The 18,690-nt window shown below is 36.5% G+C and overlaps 1 protein-coding gene and 1 pseudogene across 2 annotated transcripts in view; both read left to right on the top strand.

Moving 5' to 3' along the window:
• The window catches only part of ZFAND3 (zinc finger AN1-type containing 3), a 333,302-nt gene that overhangs the window by 71,345 nt on the left and 243,267 nt on the right, over window positions 1-18,690 (top strand). The window lies entirely within an intron of this gene.
• LOC144378990 (reactive oxygen species modulator 1 pseudogene) lies at window positions 3,299-4,313 on the top strand (annotated as a pseudogene).

Here is an 18,690-nt window from a genome sequence, read left to right as displayed (position 1 = left end):
AATGTTTCACTAGCACTACCCAGTGGATGATTATATTACAGTTCCAGTTAATAAATCAATAATGTGAGTCACAAATAGTATAAGTAGTGGATGAAAGCATGTCTGGAGGGTGAAGGCATGGTAGGGTAATTTTATCCCATTGTATCAGCAGTATTTTTTGTCACTGTGAAGAGAATTGGATTTTTCTGTTCTTAATTTCTCCATCCCCCCCCTTCCCTATCTGTCTCTCTCTCTTTTTTTTCTGTTGACAGTATGGAAAATACTTAGATTACAAATGAGTTTAATTTGCCAAATGTTCTTAAATAGTTAAGTCTTTAGAAATCTATCCTGTGGGGGTGGGGGGGCGCCTGGGTGGCTCAGTTGGTTAAGCATCTGACTTCTGCTTAGGTCATGATCTCAGGGTCCTGGGATCGAACTCTGTCTTGGGTTCTGAGATCAGCGGGGGTCTGCTTGTCCCTCTCCGTTTGCTCCTCTCCCTGCACGTGTGCATGCATGGGCTCACTCTCTTTCTCAAATAAATAAATAAAATCTTAAAAAAAAAAAATTTACTTCTGAAGATTTTATTTATTTATTTGACTGAGAGAGACACAGCGAGAGAGGGAACGCAAGCAGGGGGAGTGGGAGAGGGAGAAGCAGGCTCCCCGCCGAGCAGGGAGTTTTATTAAAGATAAATGGTATATCCCATACCTAAATGGTATATCCCCTTTATTGTCCACTTTCCCCACCCACCCAGGTAATTCTTGATGTTCTGGAGGTTTTTCAGGCCTGGGAACCCTTAGTTAGAGGTTCTAAAGATTACAGTCAGTCATCGTGAAGAAAATTTGGATGACTAAGAGCTCCAGGGCCTTAAGAACTTGTGTAGGTAGAAGGATGTCTAGAGTTCTGGTATATGTGTATGTAACTTTTGTAATGGAGGTTAATTTTGAATCTGATCACATAGAAGTGGACGGTTGTTTGGTCTGATTTTGATATTGTTGGGACCAATCAGGGCTTTAGAAATGGTTGAAAATGAAGGATGTCTTGATTCACAAAAGTATTGCGTGGGGTAAGGTTTCATATCCTTTGAGAGATTGCTGGAATAAAATTCCAGTGTGGCTTCAGGCTGTAGAACACGATACCTGTGAAAGTCTCTCATTTGTACCATTTATCTCCTACTCTAAATATTATTTGGGAAGGCAAAATTATCAACAAGCAAATTAGTAGAGTCATTCAAGTATGCAGTGATGTCACTCAGCATTTTTCTAATAGATGTGAATGGAGGAAAAAAACTATCAGTGGGTTCTTCAAGCTGCTGTTGCATGGGGAACATTTATTATGGCTCATTCACTTCAGCTCTTCCAGATAGTAGTAGTTTCCAAATCCACGTGTGAATTTTTGGGAAGGAATTTTGACTACATCTTTGTTTTCCCTTCACCTTCAAATTCCATTTTTGGGATACAAGTAAATCTTTGTTTTTACAAGCCTTCTACTTTTTTTATTTTTTAAAGATTTTATTCATTTGAGAGAGAGAGAGAGAGAGCTAGAGAGAGCACAGGGATGGTGTGGAGGGGCAGAGGGAGAGGGAGAAGCAGGCTCCTTGCTGAGCAGGGAGCCAGATGTGGGACTTGATCCCAGGACCCTGGGATCATGACCTGAGCCGAAGGCAGATGCTTAACTGACTGAGCCACCCAGGCATCCCTTTACAAGCCTTCTAAAACAGACATACACATGGGGGCGCCTGGGTGGCTCAGTCGTTAAGCGTCTGCCTTCGGCTCAGGTCATGATCCCAGGGTCCTGGGATCGAGCCCTGCATCGGGCTCCCTGCTCGGCGGGAAGCCCGCTTCTCCCTCTCCCACTCCCCCTGCTTGTGTTCCCTCTCTCGCTGTCTTTATCTCTGTCAAATAAATAAAAAATAAAAATCTTAAAAAAAAAAAACAAAACAGACATACACATGGTTGTTTTTCAGAATTCTTGCTTTGAGCTTCTTTAATTATTCCAACAGTGCCATTGCTGCTCAGGATGTCTTGGTGTCTCTTTCTTGGGTCGGTCTTCAGGTACTGAAGAACATTGCTTTGACTGCTCTTTATTGGCTGATCATTTCTTGGAGCTTGGATAGGTCTTTGGGGGATGGGGTATGATAACAAATGTTTGAGACAAGATTGGAAAGAAAGAGTTGATGACCATCAAATTGAATACTTAAGTTCTCTATTGAGGTAACTATAGAACAATGAAAGGAACCAGAGGTGTGTCCAGGGACTTTGCAGCCACAGGACTTGACTGACCTTGGTTTCCTTATTTCTAAAACCAAGAGCATATCCACCTTGCAGGATTGGTATGAGAATAAGTGAATAGTCTCTGTGCTTGGTTTGCAGTTGGCCTTCACATATGTTAATTCCTTCTTATGGTTTGTAAGTGTAGATCTGAAGACAGTTTTGACATTGTTTTTGAGTAACTGCTTCAGTGTTTAGAACAACTTCCTTGAGATTACTTGTTGAAAAGATAGCACTTAATTGGGCATATGGTTTATTTGTTTAAAGAAAAAAAGAAAAAGGGGGGAAAAGTGTATAATTCTGAGCAGAAGCAACCGAGCAAATGTTCTGTTTTCTTTTTTCTTTCTTTGTTTTTTTTTTTAAAGACTTTATTTTTTAGAGTTGTTTTAGGTTCAGCACACTTTTGGTCAGTAAAGCCACTACCTTAAAAAAAAACTTAAGATGGCTTAGTGTATGTGCATATGAATATCCATGTATATGTTACAAGTAAGAATTTCATGTTATGGATGTTGTAATCAAGAAGTTCTTGGTTGTACATTATGCTTCTGTTCTTTAATCTGGTAACTTAATTAATGGACATTATAAAGTATGAGGAGTGTTCTAATGAGGTAGGAAGTGTGGTGATATGGTGAAACAGCCCCCTTTCTTTTAAATGTCATCTAGGTGTACATTTTGTACAGTTGGGAAGCAGTGAAATTGCAGAGTAATGGAAGTAATTCTCTCGGAAAAGTACATGAGAGTTGCTTCTCAGTTAAAAGAAATGCATTTGTTATTTTTGGCATGTGTAAGAATTTTATATTACATATGTGCTCATAACTTTCTTCTTTAAAATAAAAATCATTAGTACTTTGTTCCAACTAAAGCATTTGCTTTATATCAGGATTATTAAGAGAAATACATATCTTTTAAACATGTTAAGTAACCTTAATGTATATTACGAGAAAAGACATAATCAAATTGGGACTTCTGGTGTTGGTAATGAACTTATGATAAAAAGAAAAAACTCACCTTAAATTGTATTTCTTGATGACAGAATCTTATCTGTGGCATATTTCAAGTCCAAGGCAATTTAAATATAAAACTGGTTTTTAGTTTTGCTTCTGTTTAGATTGGAGAACTTTATTTGGTGTAAGATGCAGATTTCATAAGTATACCATATATACATTTTTTTTTGCCAAAAAATAAGGTTTGCTTGTTTGGTAGTTAAGCATTTAATCAACGAGAGTGGATCTTTTTAGGCAGTTGTTTGTTAACTATACCCATAATTTCGGGACAAGCTCTTTTAGCTTCTGATTACAGAATGTGTGTTATTCCTGGAGAAAATCATGTATAGCCTTTTGAAAAACAAGTGGTCTTTGCACACACATTTGTAGAGTCATGCTATCGCAAGTGCAGTTGGGCTTTTCATTGTGTTGAGATTTCTACTTGTATGTTCTCATCTGTCATTTTTGACTGTCCTAAGAAGGCATTCATAGACTCTTTTTTCCTACACACTTTCCTAATTTACTAAATAGAAAAAAAAAACCAACCCATAAGTTAAGGTCTTTTCTTGTATTACATCTTCCTGGTAAGTACTTTTCTCAGTCTGCAGCTCTAAATTTTTTATATGTATATCTGCTTCTTTATATCAGAGTATGATTAAAGTTTCTGGATATTATGTTTAGCAAAAGTTTTAATAGATGGATTAAAAAACATTTTTGCGAGCGACCGAAGCTGCAAATGAGATGCCGGTGGCCTTGGGGCCCTACGGACAGTCCCAGCCGAGCTGCTTCGACTGCGTGAAGATGGACTTTGTGATGGGCTCCGCAGTGGGCATGGCGGCCGGGGTGCTCTTCGGCACCTTTTCCTGTCTCAGGATTGGGGTGTGGGGTCGGGAGCTGATGGGCGGCATCGGGAAAACCATGATGCAGAGTGGCGGCACATTTGGCACATTCATGGCCATCGGGATGGGCATCCGATGCTAATAAGGGCAGTGGTTGCCCAGTACAGCTACTCCTTCCCATCAGTCCCAGCTCATGTACTATAATAAAACAAATCGTTGAGTAAAAAAACAAACAAAAAAAACATTTTTGCATTATGAATTGTTTAACTTTATTTAAAGCCAGCCTGGCAAGTTTGAATGTCACATGACTCAGTCTGATACTGTAATGGATCAGCTCAACTGAGCTCTGAGCTAGTTTAATGAAGTTAGATAATACTATATTCTAAAGAGAATTAATGTCTGAAATGCAGTTGTGTAATTATGGCATCAGTAGGAATGCATAATGATTCAATCATCTGTGCTTTATTCTTTTAGGGCTTAATTTTTTCATGTCATTTGGATTGTATATGCATTGAGTTTTCTTACATGTCTTCCCTTTTCCATAGTGCTCTGAGATCCTTAGGAATAAATGATTACATGAGAGACCAGAATGCAATTCTCCAAATGATATTCATTTCTATTTTTGTTTAATTTCACCTGGTGTGTTATTTGCAGAAAGGTTACTCTTAAAATGTGTGAGGCTATAAGAGGACTTGCACACACCTCTTTCTCTTGGATGTTGCTGAGTCCCTGGATGGTTTTGGTTGCAAGTAACTTAACACCCAACTAAAAGTGGCTTAGACAAATGCTTTTCCACAATGTGGTGAAGGACCAGTTGTTTTGTTTTATTTTTTTTAGTTTCAATTCATTGCAGAGTTTTATTTTGTAAAATACAATAAAAATGTTGGAATATAAAATTGCTATAAAGTTTCTGAATGCCTGCTCTCAGGCATTATTGTTGTTGTGGACTAAAAACACACACTTTGCAGACTAGCAGCAGTCCATGGGCCATCCTTTGAGTAGCTTGGGCTTAAACTGCACAGACATTTATTATTTCACTTAACAAAAAGTGTGGAATCTCCAGTTCCAGGGTGGGTTTTGTAGCTCCGCAGTTCCCTTTCCATTTTGATTATAAAATGGCAATAGCATCTCCACGTGTGCCCCTTCATGTGAGGACATCTGAAGCAGGGAGGAAGGAGAAGGAGAAAAAAGGAACCTCTTTTTCTGCTGTGTCTTTTATGTTATTAGGGAATAAAACTTTTCCCGGTAACTCTTCTGCCACCTTGTAGCTCCAGAAACCTCCCTTCATATTTCATTTGCCAGAACTGAGTCACATAGCCATATTCATGTCAGTTGTTGGCAGAGAGGAACAATGGATGCCATACTGGTAGACCAATCTTGATTTCTCCCCTGGTGCTATGCCCAAGGTCACCAAAAGAAAATGGGGGTTTTGTGAGTGAAGAGGATATGAAGTAGGTGAAGATTGGGTATGTAACCAACAGTATTTGCCACACAAGAAGAGAGGTCAGTCTGAGAAGCTCAGGCATTGAACTTCTTTCTTGTGTTACAGTTAAGAAAGGCATAGGAAGGTGAGAAGAAAATAATGAATGCCTTTGATAACCAGTGTCCCTGATACTGGACTATGGGCCCCTCTTGGTGAATCTGGAATTTACTACAGGGCATTACTGCTATATAAATAATACTTGCCTGCTGGCTAGAGTATATTTGATTTGAACCATCATTCAATAACCAGCTAGACTTGGAAAAAATAGAAAATGTATTCTTGTTTGTTGATATAACCTTTGTTGTATAATATATATTTTTAGTATTTTCAAACCTATGCTTCATTTTTAGAAGCTACACTGTATATTTTAAGCAGTGATTTGATTTTTTTTCTGATTACTTTTGCAGCTCTGTTAGAAAAGTGAAATGATTTGGCATGTTAAGACATGTTCCATTCATCATCTTTAGGGTACCTCCCATGATACTTCATTTGAACAACTAAGCCTTGTAGTTTGTTATGTTACTGCTTGCATTTGGCGCTCACTTCTTAGTTTTAGATAGGATAAAGCAGGAATTTAAAAAGTACGTGAAACTGCACATAATAGCAAGAATCATTTTAATTCCTTTTGTATTCATATCCCAGCTGACAACACAAGCATTGCTTTGCTGGAATCAGTCTGGAATTAGTAATTTTGAATGAGAGTGTACACATGGGCATTTATAAATACTTTCCCTGTTAACAGCTTATGAATACGTGTTTTTTGCTTTTTGGTTTTACAATAAACAACACCTCAGTTTGAGTCCCTAACAATGTTAACTGTTAACTGAATTTGAGATGTTTAAATGAGTATCTCTGATTGCTCATATTTGGACTTTTGGGCATCCATAGAGGAGGGGTGCAGGTTGAATGGAAGAGCATGATCTTCCATTGGCTCTCCTTCTGACTCTGTTATAGGTTGCTGGTGTGGTGTAAAGAGGCATGCCCCTCTGAGACACAGTTGCCTTTTTTGTAATACCTGCTCTGTCATTCTATCTCATTGGGTTGTTGTATGGAATGAATTAGATTATGAATGCTTTAAAAGATTTCACAAATGTGGAGGCGCCTGGGTGGCTCAGATGGTTAAGCGTCTGCCTTCGGCTCAGGTCATGATCCCAAGGTCCTGGGATCGAACCCCACATCGGGATCCCTGCTCATCAGGGAGCCTGCTTCTCCCTCTGCCTCTCCCCTGCTCATTCTCTCTCTTTCTGTCTCTGTCTCTATCTCTCTGTCTCAAATGAATAAATAAAATCTTAAAAAAAAAAAAGATTTCACAAATGTAGTTGACATGTATTATTATCGTTAATAGTAAGTTTCAGGAAGTACTCATAGTAAAAGGTACCCAAAGCACGAGTAGTATGGCTAAATTAATACCTTGAGATTATTTTTTGCTGATTCACAAGGAGACATTGTTTTATCAGTTTATTTCCTTTTAAGGTAAGTGTAGTCCTGGTATTCTGGAGTTCTTGTTGATCTGAGAATTTGAACATCAACATATAGAATACCAGAAGTTATTCTAAGTTCACTTTTTATTTTGAAACAGCTTAAACTTTCTTGATAGTCCCTCCCAGCTTAATATCTTGAAAGTAAACCCAGGAGTGACTTCAGCCCAAATGATGGAGCAGGCAACGCTAAACACTTGTCCCTCTCCAGAAACATTGAAAAACAAGCAAGAAATTGTCAGAACTGACTTTGTCAGAATTCTGGAAAACAGTCAAAGTGTTACAGCAACCAAGCAAATGTTTGCATCACCACAAATAGAGCTATGTATGCTTTAGTTCTCACTCCCTACCAACTCATCTTCTTCCCTCCCCTGCAGTTCTCGGCTGTCTCTACATATTTCCCTCTTCTGGAAATTCATTAAAAAGATTCATAGAAATGAATCATTGTATCTGCTCTTTTTGTGACGGGCTTCTTTAACTTGGTATACTGTTTATAAGGTTCCTCTGTGTTGTAGCATGCATGATGCTTGCTTCCTTTTTATGGCCAGATATTCTACCGTATGGATATATATATTTTGTTTATCCATTTATTAGTTTTTGGACATTTCTGTTATTTCCACATAATAGAGCACTAAAATACATGAAGCAAAACTGACAGGAAGGAAGGGAGAAATAGAAATTGGAAAACTTCAAAACCTCAGTTTCAGTGATGTTTAGAACAACTAGACAGAAGGTAAACCAGGAAACAGAAGACTTGAACAACACTGTACACCAATTAGAGCTACCAGACATCTATAGAATACTTCAGCAAATAGCAGAATATACATTATTCTCAAGTGCACATGGGTTTCTCCAGGATAGACCTTAAGCTAGGTGGTAGAACAAACCCTAGTAAGTTTAAAAGGCTAGAAATCATACAAATTATATATCCTTACCATATGGAGTGACATTAGAGGTCAATGGCAGGAAGAAATTTGGGAAATTCACCAGTATATGGAAATTAAACAACACACTCCTAAATAACCAGTGGGTAAAAGAGGAAATTAAAAGGGAAATCAGAAAATACTTTGAGATGAATGAAAATGAAGATACAACATATCACAGTGTATGGGATGTAGCTGATAACAGTGCTTATAGGGAAATTTATAGCTATAAATGCCTATACTGAGAGAGAACAGAGCTCTCTCAAGTCAGTACTCTAGCCTTCCCACTTAAGACAGTGGAAAAAGAGCAAACTAAACCTGAAGCAAAAGGAAAGAAGGAAACAAAGATTAGAGTAGAAGTTAATGAAATAGATAATAGAAAATAGTAGAGGAAATCAATGAAACCAAAAGCTGGTTCTTCAAAAGGATCAACAAAATTGATAAACATTTATCTAAAGAAGAATTAAAGAAAAATAATTAATACCAATTCTTTATAAATCCTTAAGAAAAAAAAGAATAGGAAGGAGCACTTCCCAACTCTTATTTTATGAGGCCAGTATTACCTAGATATCAAAACCAGAGATACACAAGAAAACCAAATAGTTACAGTTCTTTGGAATGTGGATGTAAAAATCAACTAAATACTAGTAACATGTAAAAAGAATTATATAACATGACTAAATGGGATTATGTCAGGAGTGTAATACTGTTTTAACGTCTGAAATTAAGTAATATATCAGAATAAACATGTGATCATCTCAGTAGGGTCAGAAAAAGCATTTGATAAAATCCAACACCCTTTGATGATAAAAATACTCAATAAGCTAGAAGAGGGGAACTTTCTCAGCCTGATAAAAGGCAGCCAGGAATAACTTTTTATTGTTATTTTAGTGGTTATTTTTATCTTCATCTTACAGTAGTCTGCCTTAAAGTGATATTAGAAAATTCATGTATGGTGTAAGCACCTTCTGTTGTTCATCTCTTGAACTTGAGTTATTGTTAACCGTGTACTTTTACTTCTTCATATGTTACAAAATCTATAGTATGTTATTTGTGCTTTAAAATTTTTTCAAAGAGGTGTGAATAATTAGGGAAAAAAAAAGTTTATTCAAAAAAAGTTTAGGGGCGCCTGGGTGGCTCAGGTCATGATCCCACAGGGTCCTGGGTTCGAGCCCCACTTCGGGCTCCCTGCTCAGAGGAGAGCCTGCTTCTCCCTCTCCCTCTGCCTGCCTCTCTGCCTACTTGTGCTCTCTCTCTCTGTTAAATAAATAAAATCTTTAAAAAAAAAAAAGTTTATTCACGTAGTCATTGTACCATGCTCTTCATTCTTTTGTGTAGGTCTGTATTTCCATTTGATGTCATTTTCTTACTCCTTGAGATGCTTGCTTTAACTTTTTTTTTTTTTGGTGGTCTTCTGGTGTGAAATTCCTTCATTTTTTTTATATGTATGAAAAGGTCTATTTTTCCTTCATTTTGGAAATTTTTGCTGAGTATTGAATTCTAGATTGAGTTTTTTCTTCTAGTGCTCTAGAGATACTGCTTCTCAAGCCTTTTACTTGAGTTGTTTCCAGTGAGAAATCTGTTTTTATCTTTCTCCTGGGTCTTTTTTTTTCTGGTTACTTGTAAGATTTTTTTTTGTTACCACTGGTTTTAAGCAATTTTGTTATTATATATCTTGGTGTAGTGTTCTTTATATTTTTTGAGTTTGGTTCTTTGAGCTTTTTAGAGCAACAGGTTTATAGTTTTAATAAAATTTTTAAATGTTCCTTCTCTTATTTCCTCAAATATATTTGTTTCCCTCCTGTCCTTTCATAGATTCCAGTTACATATATATTAAGGCTTTTGAAGTTTTTTTTTTTTCTTTTTTTTTTACATGTATCTTATTCTTTTTCTTTCTTCATTTTCCCCCTCTTTCTTTGTATTTACTTTTGCTAGGTCTTCAAGATTATTTATCTTTTCTTCTGCAGTGTGCTCTGCTGTAATTCTACCCAGTATATTTTTCATCTCAGGACCATGTAGTTTACATCACTAGGATTTAAATTTGGTTCATCTTTATATCTTTCAAGCCCCTACTTAACTTTTTGAACAAAAGAGAATACAGTTGTAGTAATTATTTTAATTTTTTTTTAAAAACAACGTGGGGCTTGAACTCATGATCAAGGTCGAGTTCAACCAACAGAGCTACCCAGGCTCCCCATAGAATGCAGTTGTAGTAATTGTTTTATTGTTGTCAGCTACTGATTCTATCGTCCGCATCAATTCTGGATTTGTTTTGAGTGCTTTGATTTTTACTGTTTCTGGGTCATATTTTCTTGTTCTTTGCATGCTTATTGTAATTTTTGATTATAATACCAGACATTATTAATTTTACCTGGTTCGTTGATGGATATTTTGTTTCCTTATAAATATTTTTGAGCTTTGCTTTGAGTGCAGTTCAGTTTCTTTGAAAGAGTTTGATCATTTCACATCTTTTAAGCTGTTTTTTAGGCTGTACCAGATCAACATTTAATTTAAAGTTCACTTACTCCACTACTGATCCAAAACCTTTCTAAGCACTGTCCTATGAATTTTGAGGTTTCCATTCTGACTGCTGGGAGCTGACACTGTTCCAGGCCTGTGTGAGCAATAGCTGTTGTTCCCTCTAATCCTTTTGTGGTTCTTTTTTTTTGAAGATTTTATTTATTTATTTGACAGAGAGAGCGAGAGCAGGAACACAAGCCGGCGGAGTGGGAGAGGGAGAAGCAGGCTTCCTGCCGAGCAGGGAGCCCGATCCTAGGACCCTGGAATCATGACCTGAGTCGAAGGCAGAAGCTTAATGACTGAGCCACTCAGGCGCCCCCTTTTGTGGTTCTTATCTCTTCCTCACATGAACACAGTGATAAGTACTCAGCTAAATATTCAAAGAGGACCCTCTGCAGATCTTCAGAGTTCTCTGTGTAGCTGTCTCCTTTCTTGTTACTACCCTGAAGACTCTAGCTCCCTTGGCCCTCTTAGTTCTTAGGTCCTTGGCTGTGGCCTGAATACACTCTCCTTTCAGTAACATGGAGAAATCAGAAGCTCATTTTATTTGTTTATGGTCTCTCAGTGATCAGTGACCTTCATTTTCTAATGTGACTTTCACTTCTGATGATCTTTATTTTCTTGAGAACCTTTATTTCATGTGTTTTGTTTATGTTTGTTGTTGTTTGAGGTGGAAGGGTAAATTTCGTTCTTGTAACTCTGTCTTGGTCAAAAGTGGAAGTCTTCATCTTCTTTCATTTTTTGTGTGAAATTAAATATATATAGCATATGTACAGAAAATTGTCCACCACTGATGTGTACATCTCAGTGAACTGTCACAAACTGAATTCTTGTGCAACCCCTGCCCAGAACACAAAATAGATCATTGGCTGTATCGCAGAAGCCCATTTTGTACCCTCTCTCAAGTCTGATTTCTTTTAATCAATATTTGGAGATATATCTACATTGTTGGATGTAGTGTGTTTCATTCATTTTCATTATGTATACTATTCCATTGTAGGAACATGCCAGTGTATTTACCCATTCTAGTGTTGAAGGACATTTGGGTTGTTTGTTATGAATATTTTGTGTACATATCTTGTATTGTACCTGAGCATGTATTTTTCTTGGGTGTATAACTAGGAGTGCTAAGACCTGTGCCAAGATAGAAGTTTCTGTATTGCCTATTTGAATAGATGATGACAAATTACTTTTCAAAATTATACCATATGGGTTCTGGTTGCTTCACATTCTTGTTGAGACTTGGTATTGTGGTTCTTTCTGATATTATTCTCTGATAGAGTCATATTATCTTATTACGGTTTTAATTTACATTTCCCTGATTACTGCGTTATTTTTCAAAATTAAAAATACTTTCTTGAAGCATAAAAAAACTTAAAAATAAAAAGGCTTTAGCCTTTTGGTTTGTCTTTTCCTCATTGAATTGTAGGAGTTCTTATACATTCTGTATTTTAAGTTATGTGTGCTATGGATAGTTTTTCTTAATCTACTCTCTTCTGTCAATGAAGAGATTTTCTTACGAATGAAAAGATAATTTTAGTGTATTCCAGTGTAGTAATTCTTTATGGTTAGTGCTTTATGACTTCTAAGAAATCTTTCTCTATTTAGAGGACAGGAGGGCATTTTTCTTCTGTTACCATTTTTGAGCTCTGTTGTTTTGTCTTTCATAGTTAGATCTGTAATCCACCTGAAACTAATTTGTTTGTATGATATGAGGTAGGCATCAAGGTTCATTTTATTCCATATAGACATTTAATGGGACAACACCATTTATTTATTGAAAGAAAAATCCGCTTTCCCTGACTGCTGTGCAGTAACACCTTCCTTATAAATCAAATGTCCATACATGTGGTCTTGTTCTGGATTTTCTATTCTAATATATTAGTTTGTCTATACTTGTTCTAGTACCCAACTGTTTAGTTACTATAGTTTTACAGTCTACAGAGAGTTTTGATATCTGATAGAGTAAGCCATCCAGCTTTGTTTTTCTTCAAGATTGATTTGGCTGTTTTTGGTTATTTGAATTTCCACATAGATTTTAGAATCAGTTTGTTAATTTTCTTATAAAAATTGATTGGAATTTTGATTGGGATTGCATTGATAATTTTAGATTTGGGAAGAATTTTTTATTGCATTTTTCAGCCATAAACATGGTATCTTCATTTATTTAGGTTTTCTTAAAATTTTATCAACTACATTTTATAGTTTTCAGAATAGTTTTTTTTTTTTTTTAAGATTTTATTTATTTGAGAGAGAGAACGAGTGGTGGGGAGGGGCGGGGGCGGAGAGAGAGAGAGAGAGAGGCAGACTCCCTGCTGAGCAGGAAGCCGGAATCTGGGCTCAATCCTAGGACCCAGAGATCATGACCTGAGCTGAAGGCAGGTGTTTTAACCTGCTGAGCCACCCAGGTGCCCCTCAGAATAGTTTCTTGCACGTATTTTCTATTTATATAATCGTTTACTCTGTGAATTAGTTTACTTCTGTCTTTTAAATTCTTGTACCTTTTACTTGTTTCACTTTTTTTTTTTTTTTAAAGATTTTATTTATTTATTTGACAGAGAGAGACAAAGCGAGAGAAGGAACACAAGCAGGGGGAGTGGGAGAGGGAGAAGCAGGCTTCCCGTGGAGCAGGGAGTCTAATGCGGAGCTTGATCCCAGGACCCTGGGATCATGACCTGAGCTGAAGGCAGTCGCTTAACGACTGAGCCACCCAGGCACCCCTGTTTCACTTTTTTTTAAATGCACTGACTGGGCTGTCTTGTATATACTTGAATAGATGTATAAATGTCGTAGTAACAGTTTTACTTGTTTTATTTTGTTCTGAAACAGAAAGCTTTCAGTTTTTCACCATTGTTTGATGTTCCCTGTTGGGGAACCCTTTTTCTGATTAAGGAAGTTCACTTCTATTCTTAAATGAATTTTGAAAAATCATGGGTACATGTAAATACCTAATTTTTCTCCTTTTGTTGGGATGCTCTTCTGTTTTTCTCTTTTCCTTTTTTTTTTTTTTTTTTAAAGATTTTATTTATTTTTTGACAGAGAGAGACACAGCGAGAGAGGGAACACAAGCAGGGAGAGTGGGAGAGGGAGAAGCAGGCTCCACTCTGAGCAGGGAGCCCGATGCGGGGCTTGATCCCAGGACCCTGGGATCATGACCTGAGCCGAAGGCAGACGCTTAATGACTGAGCCACCCAGGCGCCCCTCTCCTTTATTTTCTTAATGTGGCATATTATATTGATGTTTGGGTATTAAACCAGCCTGAGATTCCCAGAATAAACCCACTTTATTGTGCTGTAGTGTCCTTTTATTGCTTATTTTGGTTTGCTAAATTTTGCTTATATTTATTGCCTCTACCTTCATTAATGAGGCTGGTCTATAATTTTTATTTCTATTTTTGTTTTATTTATTTATTTATTTATTATTTATTTATTGCTTGCCTGTAATGCATTTGTTGGGTTTTGGCATTAAGGTTATGCTAGCGTCATCAAAGGAACAGACAAGTGTTTTTCTCTTTCCATTCTCTGCTAAGTGTTTGTTATTGACTTATTCTTAATTCTCCATAGATTGCCAGTAAAGCCATCTGAGCTTGAAGCTTTCTTTTCTTTTCTTTTTTCTTTTTAAAGATTTTATTTATTTATTCATTAGAGAGAGAGAGAGAGAGAGAGAGAGGGAGAAGCAGGCTCCCAAGGAGCAGGGAGCCCGATGCAGGACTCTATCCCAGGACCCTGGGATCATGACCTGAGCCGAAGGCAGACGCTTAGCCATCTGAGCCACCCAGGCGCCTGAAGCTTTCTTTATTGGAATAATTTAAATTATGGATTTATTTTCTTTATTAGTTACAGGATTTGGTTAGATTTTCTAGTTGTTCCTAGTTTTGGTAAGTTTTTTTCCCCTACAGTTTATCTACATTTCAAATTTATTGCCATAATACTGTTTGTAATATATCCTCTTTTAAAATATAGGTATGACTTACCTGTAATAAGGTGTATGATGTTAAATTTACAACTCAGTGAATTTTCACAGCTCTATATTTGTATCTGTATCTCTGTCTGTATATCATTGAAATCACCATCTAGATCCACAAAACATTTCTAGGGCCCCTGTAGGCTCCTCCTTGCCTGCCCTCTCCTAGGCAAAGCTGCCTCTGTAGGTAACCACTATTTTAATTTCTGTCACCACAAATTGAGTTTTACCTGTTTCATACATCATATAAGTAGAGTAGGTTCTTTTTTGTGTCTATAGTTTCTTTTCCTCAGAATTATGTCTGAAAGGTGCATCTTTGTGGTTGCTGATGGTAGCAGTTCTTATTCCATTCTGTGAATATAGAAGTCTATATGTTTGTTCTCCTGTGGGTGGACGTTTGAGTTACTTTCAGTCTTTGTTATGAATTGTACTGTTATGAATATTGCTTCACATGTCCCTTGTTAGAAATCCAGTCTCAATTCTCTTGGGTGTATACACAGAAGGGAATTGCTGAGTTATAGGTTATGTATGCTTAGCTCTTTTGATGGTGACTATACCAGTTTACCAGCAACAGTATTAGAATTCCGGTGTTCTACACATTTGTCAACATTTGGATATTTTCCGTCTTTTTGATTTTAGCCATTCTGTTGGTATTATATTGTGATTTTAATTTGCATTCTCTGATGTCTAATGATGTTGAGCAGTTTTACATTTGCTTATTGACCACATAGGTATCCACATTTTTAAAGTGCCTATTCAGGTGTTTTGTCCATTTTAAACTTGGATGCAAGTGTCTTATTGATTTATAGGAATTCTTTGTATATAGGATAGTATATATCACATGCATACATACGGACACACACACCACTTACATAGATGAACTGCAGCTATCTTCTTTCAATTGTGATTTACTTTTCATTCTCTTAGTGTTTCGATGGACAGAAGTTCTTAATTTTAATGAATTACAGCCTTATCACTGTTTTATGTGATCCATGCTTTTGTGTTTAAGAAATTTTTGCCTACTCCAAAGTTATAAAGACACTCTGTTTTGAGGTGGCTGGTTGGCTCAGTTGGAAGAGCATGTGACTCTTGATCTCCAGGTCTTGAGTTTGAGTCTCACATTGAATGTTGAGATTACTAAAAAAAATAAACTTAAAAAAAAAAATGCTTATAAAAAGAAAGATACTCCATGTTTTGTTTTTCTTGCTTTATTGTTTTACATTTCACATTTGATTCTACTGTGCACATTTGGATATGATGTGAGGTAAAGGTCAAAGCTCATTTTTTCCATATGGGTATCAAGTTGACCTAACACTATTTCTTGCAAAGGTCATTTCCCCCCAGTGATTTGTTCTGGTATCTTTTTGTCTTAAATCAGGTGACCAAGTATGTGTAGGTCTGTTTCTGGATTCTTCTGCTCTATCTCTTCACCAATGACACACTGTCTTTATTGCTGTAACTCTTGGATAAGTCTCAATATTTGGTAGTATAGGTCCTCTGGCTTCGTTGTTCTTTAAGACTGTCTTAGCTATTCTGCATTCTTTGCAATTCCATATAAATTTTAGAATATATATTTTAGATTTAAAAAATCTGCTGGTGTTTTGATTGAAATTCTTTTGACTCCATAGATCAGTTTGGGGAGAGCTGTCACTTGATCATATTGAGCCTTCCAAACATAAGCATAGTGTATACCTTCATTTATGTAAATCTTTAATTTCTCTCACTAGTGTTTTATAATCTTTAGCATAGCAGCCCTGTACATGTTTTAGATTTATTTTTTTGATGTTTCTTTTTTTTTTATTTTTTGGTGCTATAGTAGATACTCCTGATATAAAATATTTTCAAGATTTTATTTTTTTTTGTGAGAGAGAGAGTGCACGCATGAGCACGAGTTGGGGGTGGGGCAGAGGGAGAAGCAGACTCCCCGCTGAACAGGGAGCCTGATGCAGGACCCTTAGGATCATGACCTGAGCCAAAGGCAGATGCTTAACCTGCTGAGCCACCCAGACACTCCTCCTGATTTAAATTTTATTATTTGCCTGATTGTTGCTTCAGATATAGAAATAAAATTTTGGCGGTTGATCTTATAGTCAGAGACATTGCCAAATTCACTTGCTAATATTAATATTTATAGATTCCTTTGCATGTTTTTAATGTATCCAGTAATGTCATGTATAATTAATGAGATTTATTTTTTATTTCTAACCTTTAGGATTTTTATTTTTCCCTTTTTTTTTTTTTTTTAAGATTTTATTTATTTGTCAGAGAAAGAGAGAGAGAACAAGCAGGAGAGTGGCAGGCAGAGGGAGAAGCAGGCTCCCTGCTGAGCAAGGAGCCTGATGTGGGACTCTATCCCAGGACCCTGGGATCATGACCTGAGCTGAAGGCAGATGCTTAATCGACTGAGCCACCCAGGCGTCCCTATTTTGCTTCTCTTGCTTAATTTCATCAGCTGGGATTTCCACTATAATGCTGAGTAGATGTGAATAGTATACATCCTTGCCTTTTTCCTGACGTGGGGGAAATATGTACAATACTTCACCATTAAGGTGATGTTAGCTTGTTATTGTTGTTGTTTTGATGAAGGTTAGAGTAATATGTCATTGTGTTGCTATTTTTGTGTGGTGATTTTTCTGAGGTGGCATGAATCCTTTCATGATCCAAAAGTATTTATTCACCTGTCCAATTTAGATGTATATTTGAATTTAAATTGTATATGTAAGTTAATAGTTGAAATAAGAGATTAATGAGATTGATCTAACTTTAGCCCTCATGCCTAATAGAAATCAGAAATGCCCATTATCTTTGCATATTTCAAGTAAAATTTCTTTTCAATGTTATTCTGTAATTTCCCCCTCTACTTTGAAAAAATAATATTCATATGGTAAAAATTCAAGCAGTTTCAAATGATTTACAGTGAAAAATAAATCTTTTTACCCCAGTTCATGGTTCCACTACCCTGCAGCAGTCTCTTAATGGGTTTTTTGTTTGGGGGTTATCCTTCCATATTACACTGTGCTTAACAGTTACACATTAATTAATTTTTTATTTTAAACATTCATTCATTCATTCATTCATTCATTCATTCTCCACACCCAGGTTGGGCTCAAACTTATAACCCTGAGATCAAGAGTCTCATGCTTTCCTGACTGAGCCAGCCAGGCACCCCAAATTTTAATTTTTTTAATTGAATTATAGTTGACACACAGTGTTAAATTAGTTTTGGGTGTACAACATAGTGATTTGACAACTCTATACTTTATGCTCTAAACACCACAAGTGTAGCTACCAACTGTCACCATACAATGCTATTATAGTACCATAGAGTATATTCCCTATGCTGTACCTTTCATCCCTGTGATTTATTCATTCCATAAACCAGATATTTAAATAATACAGCATTTGGTTATGTACTACACACACTGTTCAGCTTCTTGTGATCTGTATCTTCTAGATTGTTCCATATTAGCATGTGTAGAATTATATCATTCTTTTGGATAGCTTAATATTGTACTCGATAGATACAACATACTTAGAAGTCTTTAAGATGGATATTCATGTTTTTGCCAATCTTGTTTTAACTATTATTTAGTTATTTAACTATTTGAAACAATGTTGTAGAAAGACTATAATACATGTCTTTCTGCATATGTGTTAAGATTTCTACCCGTATTTATTCTTCTTTTTTAAAAGATTTTATTTTAGAGAGAGAGTGTGCGCTCGCATGAGAGAGCCTGTGGGTGTGAATGCATGGGGGGGGTGGGTTGGGGTGGGGAGGGGGGAGTAGAGAGGGAGGGAACGGAAGAGGGAAAGAATCTCAAGAGCTAGTGGGGCTCAATTTCACAACCCTGAGATCATGACCTGAGCCGAAACCAAGAGTCGGTTGCCCAACCAACTGAGCCACCCAGGTGCCCCTCTTCCCATACTTACTCTTAATGTTTTAATTTATAATGTATTTATACTTTATTCTGAAAAAATTACGTAGCAAACTACCTTTTCAGTGTTCCTGAGATTGCACATTACGATTTAAAATTTTACTCCCTTAGACAGACTTGCAGAAGACATCTCATTTTCAAGAAAATCTCAAGGGAAAGTAATTGTAAAAGTGGTGTTTAAGTAGACTTCCTTTTATGTAGAAAGCCAGTGTAAAATTTATAATCTTAAATAATGGATAATATTGAGTGTTTGCAATTTTAGATACTCTTAAGCTGACTTAGCTCCCTAAGCAGAGTGCATTGTTTCTGTAGTTTTT

The sequence above is a fragment of the Halichoerus grypus genome, chromosome 9 (assembly GCF_964656455.1).
Source record: "Halichoerus grypus chromosome 9, mHalGry1.hap1.1, whole genome shotgun sequence".
NCBI classification, from domain to species: domain Eukaryota; kingdom Metazoa; phylum Chordata; class Mammalia; order Carnivora; family Phocidae; genus Halichoerus; species Halichoerus grypus.
The sequence above is the reverse complement of the archived record's forward strand: the minus strand, read 5'-3'. Positions and strand labels throughout refer to the sequence as shown.